This window comes from Heterodontus francisci, unplaced genomic scaffold, assembly GCF_036365525.1.
Source record: "Heterodontus francisci isolate sHetFra1 unplaced genomic scaffold, sHetFra1.hap1 HAP1_SCAFFOLD_359, whole genome shotgun sequence".
Lineage (NCBI taxonomy): Eukaryota > Metazoa > Chordata > Chondrichthyes > Heterodontiformes > Heterodontidae > Heterodontus > Heterodontus francisci.
This window is the reverse complement of record NW_027141611.1, coordinates 523,947-550,536: the sequence shown is the minus strand read 5'-3', so window position 1 is coordinate 550,536 and position 26,590 is coordinate 523,947.

Here is a 26,590-nt window from a genome sequence, read left to right as displayed (position 1 = left end):
GAATGAGAACAGCTTCCATCACTTTGCTGATTATTGAGAGTAGACTGATGGGGTGGCAGCTGGCCAGTTTCAACTTGTGCTGGTTTTTGTGTACAGTTAATGAATTTTGGGAGGACTAACAAGGCAAGGGGATATACAATGGATGGTAGGACCCAAGGAAGCACAGCAGGTCAGAAGGACCTTGGTGTACTTGTCCATCGGTCACTGATTGCAGCAGCACAGGTAGATAAGGTGGTTAGGAAGGCATATGGGATTCTTGCATTTATTGGCCAATGCATAGAATATAAGAGCAGGGAGGTTATCATCATAATATATAAAACGCTAATTTGGCCACAGTTGGAGTACTGTGTAAGGTTCTGGTCACCACACTATAGGAAGGATGCGATTGCACTGGGGAGGGTGCAGAGGAGATTCACCAGGATGTTGCCTGGGCTGGAGCATTTCACCTATGAAGGGAGATTGAAAAGGCTAGGGTTGTTTTCGTTGGAAGACAGAAGGCTGAGTGGGGACATGATTGAGGTACACAAGATTATGAGGGGCATTGATAGGTTCGATAGGAAGAAACATTTTTCCCTTAGCGGAGGGGTCAAGAACTAGGGGACATAGATTTAAGTTGAGAGGCAGGAGGTTTAGTGGGGATTTGAAGAATTTTCCTTTCACGCAGAGTTTGGTTGGAATCAGGAACGCGCTGCCTGAAGACGTGGTGGAATCAGGAACCCTCACAACATTTAAAACCTATTTAGATGAGCACTTGAAACTCCATAGTACACAAGGCTACGGGCCAGCAAAATGGGATTAGAATAGTTGGGTGCTGGATGGCCAGCACAGACTCGATGGGCCGATGGGCCTGCTTCTGTGCTGTATAACTCTATAACTCTATGACACACCTGGGCAATGTTCCAGATTGCCAGCCAGATGCCAGTTTTGTAGCTGTACCGGAACAGCTTGGCGAGGGGCACAGCAAGTTCTGGAGCACAGGCCTTCAGTGCTATGAATCCCATAGCCTTTGCAGTATCCAGCACCTTCAGTCATTTTCTGATATCACGTGGAGTGAATCGGATTGGCTGATGTCTGGCATCTGTGATGCTGGGGACAGCAGGAGGAGGCTGAGATCGATCATCAACTCGGCACTTCTGGCTGAAGATTGTTGCAAATGCTTCAGCCTTATTTTTCACACTGATGTGCTGGCCTCTCCCATTATTGAGGATGGGGATATTTGTGGAGCCACCTCCTCCTGTTGGTTGTTTAATTGTCCACCATCATTCACGATTGGATGTGGCAGGACTGCAGAGCTTAGATATGATTCATAGTTTGTGAGATCACTTAGTCTTGTTGATTTCATTCTGCTTCACTGTTTTGCATGCAAGAAGTCATGTGTTGCAGCTTCACCAGGTTGACACCTCATTTTGCGGTTTGCCTGGTGCTGTTCCTGACATGCCCTCCTGCACTCTTCATTGAAACAGGGCTGGTGTCCTGGCTTGATGGTAATGGTTGAGTGGGGAATATGCCGGGTCATGAGGTTAAAGATTGTGTTTAATTACAGTTTTGCTGTTGCGAATGGCCCAAAGCGCCTAATGGATGCTCAGTTTTTGGTTGCTGGATCTGTTTGAAATCTATACCATTTAGCACAGTGATAGTGCCACACAACACGAAGAAGGGTATCTTCAATGTGAAGACGGGACTTTGCCTCCACAAGGACTGTGCGATGGTCACTCCTACCAATACTGTCATGGACAGATGCATCTGTGACAGTTAAATTTGTGAGAACGAGGTCAAATAGGTTTTTCCCTCCTTTTCGTTCCCCACCACCTGCCGCAGACACAGTCTAGCAGCTATGTCCTTTACGGCTCTGCCAGCTCAGTCGTTAATGGTGCTACTGAGTCATTCTTGCTGATGGACATTGAAGTCCCCCACCCAGAGATCATTCTGTGTCCCTGTTACCCTCAGTGCTTCGTCCAAGTGGTGTTCAGCATGGAGGATTACTGACTCACCAGGTGAGGGAGGGTGGTAGGTGATAATCAGCAGGAGGTTTCCTTGTCCATGTTTGACCTGATGCCGTGAAGCTTCATGGGGTCTAGAGTCAAGGGTCTGTCCTGCTGCTGTGAGAGGACATACCCGGGATGGTGATGGCAGTGTCTGGCACACTGTCTGTTCGCGATGATTCGGTGAATATGGCTGTGCTTTCTGCTGCTTGACTAGTCTGTGGGACAGTTCTCCCAACTTTGGCTCAAGCCCCCAGATGTTAGTAAGGAGGACCTTACAGGGTCGAAAGGGCTGAGTTTGTCTTTGTTGTTTCTGGTGCCTAGGTCGATGCCGGGTGGTCTGTCCGGTTTCATTGTTTATCTTAGATTTTGTAGCCGTTTCGTACAACTGAGCAGCTTGCTAGGCCATTTCAGAATCAACCACATTGCTGTGAGTCTGGAGTCACATGTAGGCCAGACCAGGTTCGGATGGCAGATTTCCTTCCCTGAAGGACATTAGTGAACCAGCTGTGTTTTTACAACAATCGACAATGGTCACCATGAGAATAGATATTTTAATTCTGGAGTTTTATTAAAGATAATTAATGATGTCAGAGTATGTCTTGTTTTAAAATTCAAATAAACTAGAAATTCTCTAAGTAACAGTTTGCAAGACGTCAGGAATGTAAGGAATTTGGATTGTTTAATTGTCCTGTGGTTTAAAATATGTATGTGACCAGGAAGGAAATCTGCTATTGTTTGTGCTGATAACAATCCTGAGGCATCTGTAACATCCACAAGTGGTGATGAAAATACTGAAGGAAATGTAAACACATGCTCAACATCAAGGCAGTCTCTCATATCATCATCTGAACAAAGAATTAGACACCTCATTAAACAATGGTAGCTGACGGTGGATGTTGATAGGACAGTGTGATCTTGTCAATGAAACATGCGGCCCACCTTGATATGAAAGGTGTAAAGGTCATTGCAGATAGTAATTCAGTGATAAGGTCAAGGAGCTTGGTCAGTTACTGAACGATTAGCAGGGAGAGAAATGCTCACTGGGTTATCATGTATGCATGACTCCTTGTAACACGTTTGTGACGAATGGGTGCATTGCGAACAGGTACATTGTGAATGGAGATTTTGTATAATTGTTAACTAGTAGTATTCCTACTGAATCTAGTAGAGTCATTGGTGTTTAATTTGAGCTTTGAGTGCTGTCTCATTATTTACTGTAATTCTCATGTTTGAACCATGGAGTAACCAATAAAAAAGATGGCAGTTTATGAACAACAATTGTTTAAATATGTGGACATGAGGATTCACATTATCATTGCCAGGAATGTCGACACAAAGACCTGTGTCCAGAGTTATGTCCTAGACTATTTAACGACCCTTATGAAAATCTCTGGAATACAATTCCTGCATCATTGTTGTCCATCCATAATTATTCTTGACACTGATTGACTTGGTAGATTATTGCAGAGGACAGTTAAAAGTGAAGCACATTGAGTTACCTGGAGACCAGAACAGATAAGGATGGTAGATCTCCTTTCCTAAAGGACATTAGTCAGCCAGATAGATTGTTATAAAAATCGATGATACTTTCAGGGCAACATTATTAAGTCCAGCTTTAAATTACAGATTTTTAGTTATCAATTGGATGTAATAAATCGTTGAATTTTTAATTCCACCAGCTGCAATTGTGGGATATGAACCCATGTCCACAGGGCATTAGCCTGAGCCTCTGGATTACCAGTTCTGTGAGAATGCCACTATCCCACTGTCAAAGCCACGCTGCATCACATTCGTCCCTTAAGACACCACATAAAACCTTCCTCTTTGACCAAGCGTTTGGTCAACTGACTTCATATCTCCTGTCATATCTCCTGTTGCTTCTCCTGTTGTGGCTCAGTGTCATACTTTGAACAAAGAACAAAGAACAAAGAAAATTACAGCACAGGAACAGGCCCTTCGGCCCTCCAAGCCTGCGCCGATCCAGATCCTCTATCTAAACATGTCACCTATTTTCTAAAGGTCTGTATCTCTTTTCTTCCTGCCCATTCATGTATCTGTCTAGATACATCTTAAAAGACGCCATCGGGCCCGCATCTACCACCTCCGCTGGCGACGCGTTCCAGGCACCCACCACCCGCTGCGTAAAGAACTTTCCACGCATATCCCCCCTAAACTTTTCCCCTTTCACTTTGAACTCGTGTCCTCTCATAATTGAATCCCCCACTCTGGGAAAAAGCCTCTTGCTATCCACCCTGTCTATACCTCTCATGATCTTGTACATCTCAATCAGGTCCCCCCTCAACCTCCGTCTTTCGAATGAAAATAATCCTAATCTACTCAACCTCTCTTCATAGCTAGCGCCCTCCATACCAGGCAACATCCTGGTGAACCTCCTCTGCACCCTCTCCAAAGCATCCACGTCCTTTTGGTAATGTGGCGACCAGAACTGCACGCAGTATTCCAAATGTGGCCGAACCAAAGTCCTATACAACTGTAACATGACCTGCCAACTCTTGTACTCAATACCCCGTCCGATGAAGGAAAGCATGCCGTATGCCTTCTTGACCACTCTATTTACCTGCGTTGCCACCTTCAGGGAACAGTGGACCTGAACACCCAAATCTCTCTGGACATCAATTTTCCCCAGGACTTTTCCATTTACTGTATAGTTCACTCTTGAATTGGATCTTCCAAAATGCATCACCTCGCATTTGCCCTGATTGAACTCCATCTGCCATTTCTCTGCCCAACTCTCCAATCTATCTATATTCTGCTGTATTCTCTGACAGTCCCCTTCACTATCCGCTACTCCACCAATCTTAGTGTCGTCTGCAAACTTGCTAATCAGTCCACCTATACTTTCCTCCAAATCATTAATGTATATCACAAACAACAGTGGTCCCAGCACGGATCCCTGTGGAACACCACTGGTCACACGTCTCCATTTTGAAAATATCCCTTCCACTGCTACTCTCTGTCTCCTGTTGCCCAGCCAGTTCTTTATCCATCTAGCTAGTACACCTTGGACCCCATGCGCCTTCACGTTCTCCACCAGCCTGCCATGGGGAACCTTATCAAACGCCTTACTGAAGTCCATGTATATGAGATCGACAGCCCTTCGCTCATCAATCAACTTTGTCACTTCCTCAAAGAATTCTATTAAGTTGGTAAGACATGACCTTCCCTGCACAAAACCATGTTGCCTATCACTGATAAGCCCATTTTCTTCCAAATGGGAATAGATCCTATCTCTCAGTATCTTCTCCAGCAGCTTCCCTACCACTGACGTCAGGCTCACCGGTCTATAATTACCTGGATTATCCCTGCTACCCTTCTTAAACAAGGGGACAACATTAGCAATTCTCCAGTCCTCCGGGACCTCACCCGTGTTTAAGGATGCTGCAAAGATATCTGTTAAAGCCCCAACTGTTTCCTCTCTCGCTTCCCTCAGTAACCTGGGATAGATCCCATCCGGACCTGGGGACTTGTCCACCTTAATGCCCTTTAGAGTACCCAACACTTCCTCCCTCCTTATGCCGACTTGACCTAGAGTAATCAAACATCTGTTCCTAACCTCAACATCCGTCATGTCCCTCTCCTCGATGAATACCGATGCAAAGTACTCGTTTAGAATCTCACCCATTTTCTCTGACTCCACGCATAACATTCCTCCTTTGTCCTTTAGTGATCCAATCCTTTCTCTAGTTACCCTCTTTCTCCTTATATATGAATAAAAAGCTTTGGGATTTTCTTTAACCCTGTTTGCTAAAGATATTTCATGACCCCTTTTAGCTCTCTTAATTCCTCGTTTCAGATTGGCCCGACATTCCTGATATTCTTTCAAAGCTTCGTCTTTCATCAGCCGCCTAGACCTTATGTATGCTTCCTTTTTCCTCTTAGCTAGTCTCACAATTTCACCTGTCATCCATGGTTCCCTAATCTTGCCATTTCTATCCCTCATTTTCACAGGAACATGTCTCTCCTGAACGCTAATCAACCTCTCTTTAAAAGCCTCCCACATATCACATGTGGATTTACCTACAAACAGCTGCTCCCAATCTACATTCCCCAGCTCCTGCCGAATTTTGGTATAGTTGGCCTTCCCCCAATTTAGCACTCTTCCTTTAGGACCACTCTCGTCTTTGTCCATGAGTATTTTAAAGCTTATGGAATTGTGATCACTATTCCCAAACAGTCCCCTCCTGAAACTTCAACCACCTGGCCGGGCTCATTCCCCAACACCAGGTCCAGTATGGCCCCTTCCCGAGTTGGACTATTTACATACTGCTCTAGAAAACCCTCCTGGATGCTCCTTACAAATTCTGCTCCATCTAGACCTCTAACACTAAGTGAATCCCAGTCAATGTTGGGAAAATTAAAATCTCCTATCACCACCACCCTGTTGCTCCTACATCTTTCCATAATCTGTTTACATATTTGTACCTCTATCTCACGCTCGCTGTTGGGAGGCCTGTAGTGCAGCCCCAACATTGTTACCGCACCCTTCCTATTTCTGAGTTCTGTCCATATTGCCTCACTGCTCGAGTCCTCCATAGTGCCCTCCTTCAGCACAGCTGTGATATCCTCTTTGACCAGTAATGCAACTCCTCCACCCCTTTTACCTCCCTCTCTATCCCGCCTGAAGCATCGATATCCTGGGATATTTAGTTGCCAATCATGCCCTTCCCTCAACCAAGTCTCAGTAATAGCAATAACATCATACTCCCAGGTACTAATCCAAGCCCTAGGTTCATCTGCCTTACCTACTACACTTCTTGCATTAAAACAAATGCACCTCAGACCACCAGTCCCTTTACATTCATCATCTGCTCCCTGCCTGCTCTTCCCCTTAGTCACACTGACTTCATTATCTAGTTCCTTACAGATTTTTGTTACTACCTCCTTACTGTCAACTGACCTCCTCAATTGGTTCCCATCCCCCTGCCACATTAGTTTAAACCCTCCCCAACAGCGTTAGCAAAAGCACCCCCAAGGACATTGGTTCCAGTCCGGCCCAGGTGTCGACCGTCCAATTTGTAATAGTCCCACCTCCCCCAGAACCGGTCCCAATGTCCCAAAAATCTGAACCCCTCCCTCCTGCACCATCTCTCAAGCCACGCATTCATCCTGACTATTCTTTCATTTTTGCTCTGACTATCACATGGCACTGTTAGCAATCCTGAGATTACTACCTCTGAGGTCCTACTTTTTAACTTGGCTCCTAACTCCCTAAACTCTGCTTGGAGGACCTCATCCCGTTTTTTACCTATATCATTGGTGCCTATGTGCAAAACGACAACTGGCTGTTCACCCTCCCCCTTCAGAATGTTCTGCAGCCGATCTGAGACATCCCTGACCCGTGCACCTGGGAGGCAACATACCATTCGGGAGACTCGTTTTCGACCACAGAACCGCCTATCTACTCCCCTTGCAATCGAATCCCCTATGACTATAGCCCTTCCACTCTTTTTCCCGCCCTTCTGAACAGCAGAGCCAGCCACGGTGCCATGAACCTGGCTGCTGCTGCCTACCCCTGGTGAGCCATCTCCCCCAACAGTTTCCAAAACGGTATACTTGTTTTGGATGGAGATGACCGCAGGGACTCCTGCGCTGCCTTCCTGCTCTTTCTCTGCCTTTTGGTCACCCATTCCCTTTCTCCCTCAGCAATCCTAATCTGCGGTGTGACCAACAAACGAAACGTGCTATCCACGACCTCCTCAGCATCGCGCATGCTCCAAAGCGAGTCCATCCGCAGCTCGAGAGCCGTCATGCGGTCCAACAAGAGCTGCAGCTGGACACACTTCCTGCACGTGAAGGAGTCAGGGACATCAGCCGTGTCCCTGAGCTCTCACATTGAGCAAGAGGAGCATGACACGGGTCTGAGATCTCCTGTCATTTTTAATCTTAAACTTAACTTTGTTAAATGAAAAAGGAACGAAAAGTTTTTCCCAATCACGATAAAACCAGAGAAATAGAAAAAGCCTTACCTTATATACACCCCACCGAGCCCTTTTTTTTTGGTTCGAGGAGGAGGGCGGGTGGGAGACGCTACAGGTGTGGAGTCGCGGGTTCAGAAACCGCCCAAATATATAGTGTTTTACTTACCCAGCAGCCCCCTGGCCTCTGCCGAAAACAAAAGGAAATTAAGTTTACTTTCAAACTGACCTTCCCAGCTGCTCACTCGCTCGCACTCTCTGCTCCGGAAATATCTGCCAGCAGCCCCCTGGCCTCCGCCGAAAACAAAAGGAAATTAAGTTTACTTTCAAACTGACCTTCCCAGCTGCTCACTCGCTCGCACTCTCTGCTCCCGAAAAAGCTGCTGCAATGCATTTGCTTCATAATGCTCCTGTGAAGCATCTTGGGATGTTTTATTACATTAAAGGCACGACATAAATTTAATTTGTTGTTGTTGACATTTACCAGACATGACTTATCTTCCCAGACCCTTGCTGCTGGCCATTTGTGGTCCATTTTTTTTCTCTCTCAAGCAGCGAATACTTTTGTCCTGGGATGTGAACTCTAGAAATTTCCACATCAATGACGTTATATTGACTTGTCAGTAAATATAGAGTTCACTACATCTCTCCTTTCTTAATCAGAGTGTAATATTGGCAACCCTCCAGTTCTCTGCCACGACTCCCATATCCAAGGAGAATTGGAAGATTCTGGCCAGTGCCTCTGCTATTTCCACCTTTCCCTCCCTCAGCAACCCTTATACATCCCATCCAGACTGGGTAAATGTTATTGTTTATTGTGGTACAAAAAGAGTTGAAATGAAAAGGGTTAACAGAACCTGTTTGTTCAGTGACTGTAATTAATGTTAGTCTCCATGGACCCTAACTGTGTCACTGGAGCGTTTTCATTTTCTATTAATAAGGGACTCCTGTCAATGTGTTATCACATAGTGTCAGCGGGAGCATCACGCTCGGCACTGACAGGGATCAGTGACTCCAGAGAGAGGAAGAGTATAGATCAGAATCTGAGAACAATACATTGGAATGTTACAACAATGGACAGGAGTTTATCCTCGGATCTTTACTATCTTTCTACATATTATGATCGGTACTCATTAAACGATCGGATCCTGTATGCACTTGAGATAATTCAATATTTTTACTATCCCATCCTGGCTATTGTTGGTGTCCCTGGTAGGTCTCGCTATACAGCTATTAATTATATAAACCATGTTTAATTGCATTACTGCTCCTGTAATTTACTCTGCCCTTCTTGCTGCTGCTGCTGTTCCTGGTGAATCTCCACTTCCTGCTATTAGCTGTCAATACATTGCTAATTGTATTGCAGTTCTTGTAAATCCATCTCACATTGCCCTTGAGAAGGTGGTGGCGAGCTGCCTTCTTGAACCACTGCAGTCCATTTGGGGTAGGTATACACTTAGTGCAGTGAGGTCGGTAGTTCCAGGATTTTTGACCCAGCGACAGTGAAGGAACAGCGATATAATTCGAAGTCAGTATGGTGTGTGACTTGAACGGGAACTTGCAGGTGGTGATGTTCCCATGCATTTTCTACACTTGTCCTTCCAGTTGATAGAGGTCGCGGGTTTGGAAGCTGCTGTCTAAGGAGCCTTGGTGAATTGCTGCAGCGCATCTTGTTGATAGTATACACTGCTGCCACTTTGCGTCTGTGGTGGAGGGAGTGAATGTTTGTGGATGGTGTGCCAATCAAGCAGGCTGCTTTGTCCTGCATGGTGTCGAGCTTCTTGAGTGTTGTTGGAGCTGCACCCATCCAAGCAAGTGGAGAGTATTCCATCACACTCCTGACTTGTGCCTTGTAGATGGTGGACAGGCTTCAGGGAGTCAGGAGGTGAGTTGCTCGCCTCAGGATACCTAGCCTCTGACCTGTTCTTGTAGCCACGGTATTTATATGGCTACTCCAGTTCAGTTTCTGGTCAATGGTAGCCCCTAGGATATTCATAGTGGGGGATTCAGCGATGGTAATGTCATGGAATTCAAGGGGAGATGGTTTGATTCTCTCTTGTTGGAGATGATCATTGCCTGGCACTTGTGTGGCGCGAATGTTACTTGTCACTTATCAGCCCAAGCCTGGATATTGCCCAGGTCTTGCTGCATTTCTACACGGGCTGCTTCAGTATCTGAGAAGTCACGAATGGTGCTGAACATTGTGCAATCATCAGCGAACATCCCCACCTCTGACCTTATGATTGAAGGAAGGTCATTGATGAAGCAGCTGAAGATGGTTGGGCCTAGGACACTACCCTGAGGAACCCCTGCAGTGATGTCCTGGAGTTGAGATGGTTGATCTGCAACAACCACAACCCTCTTCCTTTGCGCTAGGTATAACTCCAGCCAGCGAAGGGTTTCCCCCCTGATTCCCATTGACCTGTTTTGCTAGGGCTCCTTGATGCCATACTCAGTCAAATGCTGCCTTGATGCACTTCAAGCACCCATCCAGTTTCCTTTTAAAATTGGAAGTAAGGATCAAATTGGGAGGAAGTAAAGCTGGTAACAGGAGGTAGAAAAGCAGAAAGTGACATTCGAAGGTCGGCGAAACAAAGATGAGCATCAACTGGAATGCAGAATGTCAAGAAGACACGGTTAAGGGCACTGTACTTGGATGTACGCAGTATTCGGAGCAGGGTAGATGATTTAAAGGCGCAAATAGAGGTAAATGGGTATGATTGAATTGTCATAACGGGAAGGTGTTACAGGTTGACCAAGACTGAGAACTGAAAATGCAGGCATATTCGACCTTTCAGAAGGACAGGCAAAAAGTGAGACAATGTAATGTTGCGATGATATTAAGGGATGGGATCAGTACATTAGTAAGGGAGGATCTCAGGTCTGAAGAACAAAATAAGGGATCTGCTTGGGTGGAGCTAAGAAACAGCAAGGGGCAGAAAACTGTTTATAGGCTACAAAACAGTAGTGTTAGCGTGGGGCATGGCATTAATGGAGATGGGAGAATCACATTGCATGGTTAATACAGTAATCACGCGTGACTTCAGTCTTCATATAGAATGGGTAACCTAATGAGAACAAATGCTATGGATGATGAGTTTCTGGAGTATGTTCGGGATGGTATTCGAGAGCAGTGTGTTCAGGAACCGACCTAAAAACAGGCTATTTTAGATCAAGTATTATGTAATGAGACATGACTAATTAATACTTTTATTGTAAAATTACCTTTAGGGATGAATTACCATGATGTGATAGAATTTGAAATTATGCTTGAAAGTAACTTCATTCAATCTTAAGCCAGGGTGTTAAATTTGAACAAAGGAAATTCGGAAGGTATGAGGGGAAAATTGCCCGAGGTGGATTGGAAAAATACATTAAAAGGTATGACAGTACATAGGCAATCGACAGTCTTTAAAGAAATATTATATAGTTTACAGCAACAATACATTCATTCCAGGCACATAAACCCCAACCGTAAAGGCAGTCAACTGTGGACAACAAAGGAAGTTGAGGATTGTGTAAGATAAAAACTGTGGTTAGCACCACAGCCTCACAGCTCTAGCGACCCGGGTTCAGTTCTGGGTACTACCTGTGTGGAGTTTTCAAGTTCTTCCTATGAACTCGTGGGTTTCCGTCGGGTGCTCCGGTTTCCTCCCACAGCAAAGACTTGCAGGCTGATAGGTATATTGGCAATTATAAATTGCCCCTAGTGTAGGTAGGTGGTAAGGGAATGGTGGGAATGTGGTAGGGAATATGGGATTAATGTAGGATTAGTATAAATGGGTGGTTGTTGGTCGGCAAAGACTCGATGGGCCGAAAGGCCTGTTTCAGTGCTGTCTCTCTCTATGACTCTATCCAAGGCCTATAAAGTTGCCATAAATAGTAGTAAACCTGAGAATTGGGAGGATTTTATAATGCACCAAAGGAGGATGAAGAAACTGATAAAGAAAGGGAGAATAGAATGTAAATGTTAGCTGGGAAAAATATAAAAAACGGACTGTAAAAGCTTCTACAGGTATGTAAAAAGGAAACGTTTGACTTAGACAAAAGTGGGTCCATCATAGGCAGTGTTAGTAGAATTTATAATGGGGAACAGAGAAATGGCAGAGAAGCTAAATGATTACTTTGTGTCTGTCTTCACCGAGGAATATATAAGAAATCTCCCAGAATTAGAGATCCAATGGATTGGGGGAATGAGGAATTGAAGGAAATTAAAAGCAAAATACAGTGGATGCTGGAAATCTGAAATAAAAACAAGAAATGCTGGAAACACTCAGCAGGTCTGGCAGCATCTGTGTAGAGAGAAGCAGAGTTAACGTTTCAGGTCAGTGACCTTTCTTCAAAACTGCAATGAATTGAAGGAAATTAGTATTAGTAAAAAGGTTGTATTGGAGAAGTTAATGGAGCTGAAGGTTGGTATGTCCCCAGGACCTGATATTCTACATCCCAGAGTGTTGACGAGATAGCTATGGAGATAGTGGATGCATTGCTTATCATCTTCAAAATTTCTGTAGATTCTGGAGCGCTTCCTGCAGATTGGAAGGGCGCAACTGTCACCCCACTATTTAAGAAGGGAGGGAGAGAGGAAACAGGGAATTACAGACATGTTAGCCTTTCATTAATCGTTGGGAAACTGCTAGAATCATTTCTAAAGAATGTTAAATGGACACTTGTATAATAATGATCTGATTGGGCACAGTTAACATGGTTTATCAATGGGAAATCATGTTTGACGAACCTGTTGGAGATTTTGAGGATGTTACTAACAGAATTGCTAACGGGGAGTTGGTGGACATGGTATACTTGTATTTTCAGTTTTTTGATAACTCCCCCAAAGGAGGTTGCTTCGCAAAATTAATGCACATGGGATAGGAGGCAATATACTGGCATGGATTCAAGATTGGTTAACAGGTTGGAAACAGTGAGTAGGAATAAACAGATCAGTTTCACGTTGGCAGGCTGTGACTAGTGGGGTACTGCAGGGATCAGAGCTTGAGCCTCAGCTGTTCACAATATATTTCAATGATTTGGATGTTGGGACCAAATGTAATATTTCCAACTTTACATATGACACAAAACTAGGTGGGAATGTGTATTGTGAGGAAGATGCAGAGCGGCATCAAGGGGAATTGTTCAGACTTGGTGCGTGGGAAACAACATGGAATATAATGTGGAAAAATGTGAGGTAATCCACTTTGGTGGGTGGAATAGATGTGCAGAGTATTTCTGAAGAGATAAATTAGGAAGTGTAGATGTGCAAAGGGGCCTGGGTGTCCTTGTCAATAAGTCACTGGAAGCTAACATGCAGGTGCAGCAAGCAATTACAAAGGTTAATGGCATGTTAACCTTTATTGTAAGAGGATTTGAGTACAGGAGTAGTGCAGTCTTGCTACAATTTTATAGAACTTTAGTTCGACCGCAGTTGGAGTATTGTGCGCAGTTTTAGTCCCCTTACTTTAGGAAGGATATTATTGCCATACAGAGAGAGCAACGACGGTTCATCAGACTTGTTCCTGGGATGTCGGGACTGTCTCATGCAGAGAGATTGGGGAAACTATTCTCTAGAGTTTCGAAGAATCAGAGGTGATCTCATTGAAACCGACAAAATACTTTAAGAGATAGACAGGGTAGATGCAGCTAAGATGTTTCCCCTGGTTGGGGAATCTAGAATTAGCAGACACAATTTCAAAATAAGTGGGAAGCCACTTAGGACAGAGATGAGGAAAAATGTCACTACTCAGAGGGTTGTGAATCTTTGGAATTCTCTAACCTAGAGGGCTGTGGAAGCTCAGTCATTGTTGATGTTCAAAGCAGAGATTGATACATTTCTAAATATCAATGAGATAAGAGGATATGAGGATAGTGTGGGGAAAAGGCATTGAAGTGTATGATCAACCACGATCATATTGAATAGCAGGTCAGGCTGGATGGGCTGAATGGTCTACTCCTGCTCTTATGGTCCTATGTTCCTAAATCATTGATTGTCTCGGCTTCCACCACCCTCATGGGCAGTGATTTCCAGCTCATTACCATCCACTGTGTAAAAAGGTTCTGCCTCATATTCCCCCTGCATCTCTTACCCAAAACCTTCCATCTGTGTTCCCTGGTCCGTGTTCCATCAGTTAACGGGAACAGTTTTTCCTTGCCTATATCTTATCTAAACCTTTAAAAATCATGAGGGGTCTGGACAGAGTAGGAAGGGAAAAACTGTTCCCACTCGTCAAACGATCAAGAAAGGATGGGCCTAGATTTAATGTAATTGGTTTAAAAAATAGCAATGCCAACATGAGGAAAATATTTTCACACAGTTAGTGGTTGCACCCTCTTTTGAACAAGGGTGTAACGTTTGTATTCTCCAGCCCTCTGTCATCACCCCCGAGTCGAAGGAAGATTGGAAAATTATGGTCAGTACCTCTGCGATTTCCACCCTCACTTCCCTCAGTATACTTGGGTGCATGTTATCTGGTCCTGGTCTTTATCCACTTTAAGTACAGATAGCTTATCTAATGCTTCCTCTTTCTCAATTTTAAACCAGTCTAGTGTCTGACCTAGCTCGTCTTTCAACATTGCCTGGGTTGCATCTTAGAATCATAGAAAGTTTAAAGCACGTAAAAAGACCACTTGGCCCATTGTGTCTATGCCAGATGAAAACTATCCACCCATTCTGATCCCACCTTCCAGCATTTGATAGAATATGGCACATGAGGTGCATATTCCGTTTGGAATGAGGTATGGGTTCCTGCCTCAACTATCCTTTCGGGCAATGAATTCCAGACTCCCACCACCCTCTGGGAGAAAGTAAAGTCCTCATTCCCCCTATAGTCTTTCAACCACGCACTTTAAATCCATGCCACTTCGTCACTGACCCCTCTGATAAGGTGAATAGACCCTTCACCTCCACTCTATCCAGGCAATTTTGTACATTTGAATCAGATTTCCCCTCTGCCTTCTCTGTTCCAACGAGAACAGCCCCAGACTATCCAACCTTTCGTCATAGCTGAATTTTTCCAGTCCTGGCAACATCCTCATAAATCTCCTCAGTACTCTCTCTAGTGCAATTACATCCTTTCTGTAATAAGGTGACCAGAACTGCACACAGTACTCATATTGCAGCCAAACCAGTGAGTTATACAGTTCCAGCGTAACCTCCCTGCTCTTATATTTTATACTTCAGCTAATAAAGAAAAGAATTCCATATCTTCTGCCTTGCAAAAGATAGATGCAAAGTATTTATTTAGTGCCTCAACTATGCCCTCTGCCTCCATGTGTAAATCCCCTTTATGGTCCCGAATCGGCCCCATTCCTCCTTTTACTTACCTTTTACTATTTACAAGCCTATAGAAACTTTGGAATTTTCTTTAGTGCTATGTGCCAGTCTCTTTTCATGCGCTCTTTTTGCTTCTCTTATCTGCTTTTTCATTTCTCTTCTGGACCTTCTATACTCAGCCTGGTTCTCAAAAGTATTTTTATCTGGCAAATGTCAGAAGTTTGAATATCAGTGAATAAACTTGTCAACTTTCGTGCAACCTTCAAAGATCTGTGTGAATACACAACAGTCTCTCTGTTCCTGTCTCTTCATTTAATCTATTTGTCTACATTGCCTTCCCTTACACTTCCTACCCAAATGTCTCACTTCACACTTCACTGTGTTAAATTACATCTGCCATGTTCCTGTACATTTCACCAGTCAGTCTCTGTCCTCCTGAAGTCTGTTACTATCCTTCTCGCTGTTTATTAACATTTCTGAGTTTCCTGCCATCTGAAAACTTTGAGATTATCCCCTCTGAAGATAGGCCCATTGTATTAACATACAGCAACAGTGATCCCAACAGTGACCCTGGGGAACCCCACTGTGTACTTCCATCCAGACTGAACAATAACCATTCTCCAATACTCTCTGCTTTCTGTCACTGAGCTAATTTCCTGCATTCTGGCATTGAAAATAAAAGAAAATACTTCCATTTATGTAGCGCCTTTCATGGCCACTGCAAGTCCCAAAGCCATTTACAACCAATGAGTACGTTTCAAAGCGTGGTCAGTCTTGTAATGCAGGAAGCACAGCAACAGATTTCCTGTTGCGACCACGTGAGAACTGTGTCTAGGGATCTTTTACTGTTGTTACCTGGCCTTATTGTAACGGGGTTTCATTTTAAACACACTGTGTTTTGAGCTTCCACTTTGAGAATTCTTGTTCACAACTTTACAATCATAAGGCAAAGAAATGAGTACAAACAGGCTTTCTATGTTTAAAGAAGAAAGAATGAAATTTGTTAAACCTTCAACTTAAACTCTAGTATGGTTCACGCCCACGGATATATGATGCATCCACACTAGCATGCACATGCAATATAAACATGCAAATAGGGACTGAAAAGAGCAGAACAGAAGATAAGTAGAACAGTTTGAGGCAATATCTTCTCACTGTTTCTCGAGCTCGCTGTATTCCTTGATTGAAGATCTGATCTTGCATTTCGTTGGGACCCAGTAGTCTTCGTAAAACCTTGTTCACGGAGGAAACCATTCTCTCTTTAAGTTTCAAGTGTTTTTACAAGATTCAGTTCCGTGGGAAAAGATGAAGGCAGGCAGACAAGAGAGGTGATGTTCTCAGTCCATGAGCACATGTTGTTCTGAGTTCAAAATCTGTTTTCCAGTTTAAAACACCCCGAGTCGTCCAGTAGGTGGTCACGTGACCGACTGGCCTGACCCGGTCTCTTTCTGTGTATTGGGGAAGGTACTGGCTCCCTTTGTTTTCACATTGTCTGGTAGGATTCAAACGTCTTTCCTGTCATGGACTTACAATATCTAAGTTTTAATGTTCATGTGGTGAAATAATGTGTGCCTCAGTCTTGGCAGGCGGGGGTTTGCCTGACACCTCCACACCCAGGGGAACGAAGTGCCATTTAAAGACAAGCGGTGCATTTCATAACAGAGTCTGAGAAATATAAGATATAGAAAGGCCATTCATTCACCAATCCTAAGCTTATTAAACATGGACTGTCCTAGGTGCCAAGTCTGCTTTAATCTTTCCCTTTCTTTCCCCTCAGGAGAGTTGTGGGGGTGGGAGCGGGTCTATCCTGAACTCCCTGATTCATGGAAAGACTTTTGTCTTCAGGGGATGGGTGGTTCCCTTTCCCTCTGACTGTGGGGGAGGAGTAATTGTTACTCTCCGCTTTGTTCTCTGGGACATTCCTACCTGCAGGTATTTGTGACACTTCGACTACGTGAGTAAGGAGGACTTTGCAGGGTCGACAGGGCTGGGTTTGTCATTGTCATTTCTAGTGCCTAGGTCGATACCGGGTGGGCCATCCGGTTTCATTCCTTTTTATTGCCTTCGTAGAAATGAGATGCAACTGAGTGGCTGGCTAGGCCATTTCAGAGGGCATGTAAGAGTCAACAACATTGCTGTGGGTCTGGAGTAACATGTAGGTCAGACCAGGTAAGGTCAGCAGATTTCCTTCCCTAAAGGACATTCGTGAACCTTGTGTGTCACTGGAGGGTTTCCAGCTTCTATCACTCCCATATCCAAAGACGACTGAAAGATTCTGACCAGTGCCTCTGCTATTTCCACCATACCTTTCCTCAGCAACCCTCATACATCCCATCCAGACCAGGTAAATGTTCAACTTTGCTGTGGTGCAAAAAGTTTTAGATTGAAAGTGGTTAACAGAACCTGTTTTTTAGTGAATGTAATTAATGTCCGTCTCCATGGACCTGAATTGTGTCACTGGAGGGTTTCCTTCTTCTGTTAATAAGGGGCTTCGTTCAATGTGTTATTTCATAGTATCAGCGGGAGCATCACCTCCGGCACCAACAGATATCAGTGCCTTGAGAAGAGAGTGACAGGATAGATCAGAATCTGAGAACAACAGATTGGAATGTTACGACAATGGACAGCAGGACTTCCTGCACTTGGTTTGGCTTGCTTACTGTAGATTGGATAACATTAGAATATCGGGTCTATTATACTCTGAGGATGATTCAATGTATTTACTATCCCAGCCTCGCTCTTATTGGTGTCCCTGGTAAGTCTCAGTATCCTGCTATTAGATTCATTAACCATATTTCACTGATTTCGCGTTATTGTCAATTAAAAGCATGAGAAGATTGTAGTCATTGTCTTCAGTTTCTGTCACAAACTCTATTCCCTATCCACGATCTGCATCCCACTCACTGGCCATTGACTGAGGTGGAACCAGGAAGTTTACAATCTCTGGTAGCTGTTTAATGCTGATCTGAGTTCATCCCCATATTCTCTCCATCCCCAACCCTGCCTATTGTTACGGCCAGGTGAGGAGGGGTCACAGTCGCGCCTCTTGTCCTTCCTCTTATTTGACCGCAACAGTGTTTGTCCTTTTTAAACATTGGATGTGCTTACTATCTCAGTGAATATTTTACTTTTTACCTTTGGTGTGATGGTGAAGGAACCGATCGGACAGGCTCTCTTGAGTTTAAACACGAAAGAGCTGAGTTTATTATACATAACAATCTAAACCCGATCTAAATAAAATCATTAAAAAAACACCACGCATTTATGCACACACTCACATGAGAATCACACAGAAATGGTTTACAGAGGGAGAAGTATATTTGTGGTTGGATTGGAGTCCAGAGTTAATATTTTAAAAAAATACTCATTCTGTGAGGTTGGACGATTCGGTGGTCTTCTGGCTGAAGTTATATTCTTGAAGTCTTTGGCTGGTTAAAGTGCATTTGTGGCAGGCCCACATGCCTCAGTGTTTTCTTGGAGGCAGACTTGGAGGTGGCTTCAATCACGAGAGCAAGCCAGTGATTTAGGTCCATGCGCATAAGATATGTCTCTCCTGTTGGAGGCCTTGGAATGTGAAAAGGTGTTTCAGATAACAATTGCGGTGGCCATCTTGGCTGCCAGTTTTTTCAAGGTTAACTGCAGGATTTTCTCCATTAAATGATTAGTGTAAGTTTCCAACCGATGAATTAAAATTCCTCACTGGGCAGATGGTGTTATCTTGACACCGCCGCAGCACATGGAAAGAAAATTGAGAATAGGAACATTTCATGACAGAATTGTGGGAAGAAATGGAAGGAAATACACTTCTCAAATTCGCACATTAATCTTAGAATTACTGCAGCTGACATTGTCTGTTTCAGTTGTACTGATATAATTGTGTTGGAGTTTTGTCTGGGATGGTTATGTGTCAGATTTGATCCTGGCTGTTCTTGCAGAGTTCTGCTTTGAACTGTTTGGTTATATTTGTTTGGGTTTGGGACCTGATCATTGGGTTCTTCAGTGGGTAGATCCACACTGACCTTACTTTTAGCTTTCTGGTGAGGTACACAAGTGCTGTTTACTTTAAGGTATTTTACCTTCACTTTTCCCTTTACTATGGGGAGGATATTTTTTCTGATCTGTCCTATGTGCTCGGAGTCATTACGGCTCGCAAGTGTCAGTCCAACTTTCACTGCACTCTCTTGCGGCACTTTGACTAGGTGAGGCATCTCCCACAGGATTGGCATCCGTTTTTGTGACCTTTCATTGCCCTTGTACGTTTCTGTAATTGCTGTTAGCAGCCTTTTTAGGGTGCCTCTTTGACCTGCATTTAAGGAAGAGAGCGTGTGGTCTAATCTATCTAACATTTCAGGGTTGGCTAATCGGAGAGTAGGGGATTCTAGCTGGGAATTCTCCTGGCTCTCCTCTAACCTGTACTCACTGTCCTTTCCATTCCTTCCCTCCTGACTGTCTGACAGATCTGTACTTGTCTGTCCCCTCCACAACCTTTACTTTATTCCTTTCGTCTGGGTGTCAATTAAATAATTTACCTGAGCATTCCTTTTGCCACTCGATATGGACTACTGAAGTGGGATTTTAGGGGTTCACCCTGCAAAGGGAGTAGTAACAATACATGGTCTCTGGGCTGAAATGTTCTAGCCTTGGCATTTTTGTCTGCTTACCTTTACATAGCTGCCTGAGAGGTCTTTTGGTGTTCCTGAGCCATTGCACAGGCTCTAGTGAGCCACTCCCAGAGCATGGAAATGTTGTCTAAAATGGAAGACACATCCCTGTGTCCCAAAAACCTCTCCTTGATTCGTTAAAAAGGACCTCTCACTTAGTGTCCATAAACTAATTCAAAGAGACTAAAGCCAGTGGACTCATTAGGTAAGTCCCTGGTCACCAAGAGGAGAAATTCCAGCCCTTTGTCCCAGTTATGAGGTTACTCATAGCAGTATGGCCTGATCATTGTCTTTAGGATCTGGTGGTACTGCTCCAAAGCCCCTTGTGACTGTGGGTGGTAGGCTGAGGACTTTAGCTGGGTTATGTCCAGAAATTCCATGACCTTTTCAAAAATACTGGACGTAAAATGTGTGCCCTGATTCATCTGGTTCTCAGCAGGCAGCCCATATCGGGTAAAGAATTGGGGTAGCCCCTCCACCACTACCTTGGTAGAGATTGTTCTTTGGGAGAATGGCCTCTGAGAATCGGGTCACCACGTCCATAATGGTGAGAAGATACTGGTAATCCCGTTTTGTTTTCAGCAGGTGTCCCACACAATCCACCAGCACTCTGCTGAAGGGTTCTTGTTTGGGGATTATTGGTGCAGGTTTTATTGCAGGTTGGGACTTCCCCAGAACCTGGCATGTGTGACCAGTATGACAGCACTCCACCACATCTTTGTGGAGTTATGGTCAGTCAAAACGCTGTGTTATGCGGCTTTGATTTTTCATGCACTGACATGTCCATCCATTAGAAGGTTGTGGGCCATTCTTAATATTTCTTAAAGGGACCTCAGCAGCACCACTCTCTGGTGAACCACTGTCCACTCTTCCTCCGCAGGTCTGTGAAGAGGTGTACACTTCCTCATCAGCACCTCACTCTTTAAATAGTAACACTCTGCAACTCCCTCTGTTTCAGCTTTGGTTTGGTCAGACTGTGCTTACATTGTACTGTATTTTTAACACTGGATCAGGTTGTTGAGACTCAACTAACGAAAATCTGTTTAACACATCCTTTGGGTCCTCTAACATCCCAAAGAAGATATCACACAACCAGACAGTCGGGTCATCCGTCTGCAGTGTCAGTTCAGGGGACTGTTTGGCCATGGACCGAGTCACCACACAATCAGGGAGAAGGTCAGTCTCCCGGACCTCTTTTGGTCTCTCTAGAACTACTGGGGAAGCTTCCTACTTTTCCCCTGTCAGATCATTACCCAGGAGCAGGTCGGCCCATACACTGATAAACAAGGGACAATCCCGATGGTTACCAGTCCTGAAATTAGGTCACACTCCAAGTGCAGCCGATATAAAGGTATGGACATATACTGACTTCCAATACCATTCACTAACACTCTAGCATTTACTGCACTCTCACAGCAGAAGGGATTGGGTAGCCCCTGTATCCCTGAGTATGACTATGGACTTGCTTGCCTCACTTAAGGGGTATGGGGTCACTTTTCCTTGGGAAAAGTTCCTGCTAACTCTCAGGGATTTTGTTAAGTTTTCCCGCACTCTCTGTGGTAGGTTTACTGGGTCTGACTGCCACAGTGAAAGGCACAGCCTGATCTGCTGTGCTTTCCATCAGGGACCCTTTTCCTGCACTAATCTGGTGGACCCTGTTTAATCCTACAGGCTTTCTGATAACTTGCAGCATTCACCTCGATGGTGACCTGCCTTATTACAGTAGAAACACACAGATCTTCATCAGTTACTCCTGCTCTCAGTACCGTACTATTTGGCCTGAGGATAGGCCTCTGTGTCCATCGCTTTTCCTTCTTGTCCATGACTATTCGGGCTCCTTTCACTCCCCCACCTTTTATTCTCGGATCTTTGGGATGACTGGGGAAGGGTTTACCTTTTGGCCTGCTGTACAAAGGAAAATTCATCGGCCAGAATTGCAACCTGTCTGGCTCTTTCATCTTTTTGTTCCTTTATGTGGGTTTTAATGGGAGGTGGCCTGCCTTAATACGGTGGAAACTCCTCGAGAAGGATCACCACTCTGAGGTTTTCATATTTGGTCTCTATCTTGACTGTCCATATCTACTGGTCAAAAGTAAACTCAAAAATGCATTGTAAAATCTTCTAACGGTACGTATAATGGAAACATTCAGCAAAGACAAATGTGGGTCCATTACAGGCAGAGTCAGGAGAATTTATAATGGAGAATAGAGAAATGGCAGAGAAGCTAAATGATTATCTTGTGTCTTTCTTCACTGTGGAAGAGACAAGAAATCTCCCAGAATTAGAGATCCAAGGGATTTGGGAGAATGAGGAATTGAGGGAAATTAGTATTAGCAAGAAGTTGTGATAATTCACAATCATCTGATTGCACAGTGGCGCAGTGGTTAGCACTGCAGTCTCACAGCTCCAGCGACCCGGGTTCAATTCTGGGTACTGCCTGTGTGGAGTTTGCAAGTTCTCCCTGTGTCTGCGTGGGTTTTCTCCGGGTGCTCCGGTTTCCTCCCACAAACCAAAAGACTTGCAGGTTGGTAGGTAAATTGGCCATTATAAATTGCCACTAGTATAGGTAGGTGGTAGGGAAATGTAGGAACAGGTGGGGATGTGTTAGGAATATGGGATTTGTGTCGGATTAGTATAAATGGGTGGTTGATGGTCGGCACAGACTCGGTGGGCCGAAGGGCCTGTTTCAGTGCTGTATCTCTAAACTAAACATTCTACATCCCAGAGTATTGAAGGAAGTAGCTATGGTGATTGTAGATACATTGGTGATCCACTTTCAAAATTCTATCAATTCTGAAACGCTTCCTGCAGATTGGAAGGTCGCAAATGTCACCCCACTATTTAAGAAGGGAGGGAAAAAGAAAATTGGGAATTACAGACCTGTTCGGCTTCCATCAGTACTAGGGAAAGTGCTAGAATCTTTTCTAAAGTATGTGATAAATGGATCTGATTGGGCAGAGTCAACATGGATTTATGAATAGGAAATCATTCATGCCGAACCTGTTGGAGGTTTTTTAGGATGTTACTCGCAGAATAGAAAAGGGGAGCCGGTGGATTTTCAGAATGCATTTGATAAAGTGCCCCACAGGAGCTTGGTAAGCAACATTAAAACACATGGGAAAGGAGGTAATATACTGACATGCAGTAAGAATTGGTTAACAGGCAGGAAACAGAGTAAGAATAAATGGTCATTCTTGCGCTGGCAGGCTGTGACTAGTGGGGTACCGCAGGGCACAGTACTTGAGCCCCAGCTGTTCACAATATATATCGATGATTTGGATATGGGGACCAAAGAAATATTTTCAAGTTTGCAGATGACACAAAACTAGGTGGGAATGTGAGTTGTGAGGAAGATGCAAAACGGCTTCAAGGGGATTTGGACAGACTTAGTGAGTGTGCAAGAACATGGTAGATGGAATATAATGTGGAAAACTGTGAGGTGGGCCACTTGGGTAGAATGAATAGATATGCAGAGTATTTCTTAAATGGTAAGAGATGAGAAAGTGTAGATGTACAAAGGGACCTGGGTGTCCTTGTCAATAGGTCACTTAAAGCTAACATGCAGGTGCAGCAAGCATTTAGGAAGGCTAATGTATGTTACTTTTATTGTAACAGGATTTGAATACAGGAGTAGTGAAGTCTTGGTTCAATTGTATAGAACCTTGGTTAGATCGCACCTGGAGTACTGTGTGCAGTTTTGGTCCCCTTATCTGAGGAAGGATATTATGACCATAGAGGGACTGCAACAAAGATTCACCAGACTTGTTCCTGGGATGGCGGAACTGTTCTACGGAAAGGGATTGAAGAAACTGAACATGCATTCTCTGGAGTTTCGAAGAATGAGCGGTGATCTCATTGAAACCTACAAAATATTTAAAGGGATAGACAAGGCAGCTAAGATGTTTCCCCTGGTTGGGGAATCTAGAACAAAGGGACACAATTTCAAAGCCACTTAGGACAGAGATGAGGAGTAATTTCTTTACTCAGAGGGTTGTGAACCTTTGGAATTCTCTACCCTTCTCTGGAAGCGCAGTCATTGAGTATGTTTAAAGTATAGATTGACAGATCTCTAAATACCACTGACAGAAGGGGATATGAGGATAGTGTGGGGGAAAAGGCATTGAAGAGGATGATCAGCCATGATCATATTGAATGGTGGAGCAGGATCGATGGGCTGAATGGTTGAATTCAGCTCCTATGTTCCTATATTCCTTAGCTGCGTAACTCCTTCAAACTCGAAGTCAGTTTAGTCAGGCTGCTTTCCGATGGTTCAGAATCTTTGGTGGTGACTTCCGATGCTATCTCATATACACCCAGGATAGCATTTTTAGTCACCTCATAATCTGATGTACCTTTATCTGTACCTTTATGGCAGCAGTGAATAAACCTCATGGGCTTTGACTGTTATTTTGCATTGTACAAACAGCATCCCACTCTCTGCTGGCCATTTCAGCTGCTTTGCAAGCTTTTCAAAAGTGATGAAATATTCTGCCACATCCTCCTCATTGAACTTTGGAATGAACTGGGAGACGTTTAAGAGTTCAGCACATGGTCCTGAGCTAGGGGCAGCTCCCTCACTAGCTGTGCCTTCACTAGGTGCACTGGGTCTTCATCTAGTTGTTTGAGCCACCTTAACTCCCTTTCCTCCTTCTCAATCTGGAACACTTACTTTTTCCCTTTCTAGACACTCACTCTGATCTTTCTCTCTCTCTCTCTGGAATTCTAATTCTAATCTCTTCTGTTCTAGTTTTACCATAGCTAACATTACTCTATCTGTTAGTGATTCTAACCCTGTTTGAGTCTTCAGCTTCAAGTGAAAAATGGTTGGCCACAAGTCTTAGGATTTCGGGTTTCCTAGCTTTGGACGGAGAGTAATCCCTAACTGTCCTGCTACATTACTCAACTTTTCAACAGAGAGGGGTTTTCGCCTGCACCAAGTTACGTCACTCTATATGTAACTCCCTTATTGCGAATCTACCTACTTTATTCAAAAAGAGTGAGAGACGGAAAGCACGAAAAATTATGAGGGCACAGCTAGGGTAGATAGGAAGAAATCTTTTCCCTTAGTGGAAGTGCCAATAACCATGGGGCATTGATTTAAGTTAAGGGGCAGGCGGTTTAGAGGTGATTTGAGGGTAGAAAAATTCACCGAGAGGGTGGTTGGAATCCGGAACACACTACCTGAAGGGATGGAAGAGGCAGGACCCTTACAAGATTTAAGAAGTATTTAGATTAGCACTTGAAGTGCCATAGCATACAAGGTTACTGGACTGGTGCTGGAAAATGGGATTAAAATGGACAGGCTTGATGGTCGGCAAGGACACAGTGGTGCGAAGGGACTGTTTCTGTGCTGTATAACTCTGTGACTCGATGATATTTCCAATTTCTCGTTTGTCGTTGGGTTACGATCTCGAGAACCTCCACATTTCTGTTACAGCCAGGTGAGGAGAGGTCTCAGGCTCCCCTCTTGTCCTATTTTTTATTTGTTCGCAACTGGATTTATTCCTTTTTAGCAGTGGACGTGCTGACCACCTCAGTGAGTATTTTACCTTTTACCTTTATTGTGATCGTGAAAGAACCAATCGGACAGGTTTTCTTGAGTTTAAACAAGAGGTGAGTTTATTATACTTAAGAATCTAAACTGGATCTGAATAAAATAATAAAAATATAAGGTACACATTCATGCACACACTCATAGGCAAATCACACAAATAAGTTATAGAGTGAGAAATAAATTTGAATTTGTATTGAAGTCTAGAATAAATTAAAAATAAACAAAGTCTGTGAGATTGGATAATTCTGTGGTTTGCGTCTTTGCCATCCTTATTTATGAGTTTCATGTCATCTGCAAGCATTGAAATTATGTTTTTTAACATATAAGTCTCTATCACTTGTATATCTATCCACATGCCAGGAAAAGCACTGATTCTAATACTAACCCCAGAGAAACAACACTGAATACTCCCCCTCCACCAGTCTGAACAATGACCGTTCATCACTTCACTCTGCTTTCTGTCCCTGATTCAGTGTCATATCCACGCTATGACTGTCACATTAATCCATGTGCTCCATTTTTAATAACAAGACTATGACATGTCATTTGATCACAGGCCTTTTGAAAGTCCGTATACATAACATAAAACACACTATCCTCTTCAACACTCAGTTATGTTATCAACGAACTTGATCATGATTATCAGACGTGATTGGTCATTAACCTATCCGTGCTGTTTGACATTTATTATCCCATGTTCTTTCAAGAAATATATATGTTTGTACAGGGTTATGGCCTCTAGAAATTTCCAAGCACTGACATTAGACTGACTGGTCAGTAGTTGCAGGGTTTAACTAATGTCTCCTTTTGTAAGCAGGTTGTAACATTTACAACCCTCCAGTCCTCTGTCAGCACTCCCAGATCCAAGGAGGATTGAAAGCTTCTGGCCAGTGCCTCTGCTATTTCCACCATTCCTTTTTTCAACAAACCTCATATATCCAAACTAGACATAGGAACACTTCCACACTCTTGTGGTACAAAAAGTGTTGGAGAAAAAGGGGTTAACTGAACCTGTTTGTTCATTGACTGTAATTAATGTCAGTCACTATGGACACTAATTGTGTCACTGGAGGTTTTCCCTGTTCTATTAATAAGGGAGTCCTTTCAATGTGTTAACTCATAGTGTCAGTGGGAGCATTACCCACGGCACTAACAGGGATCCGTGACTGCAGAGAGAGAGAGAGAGA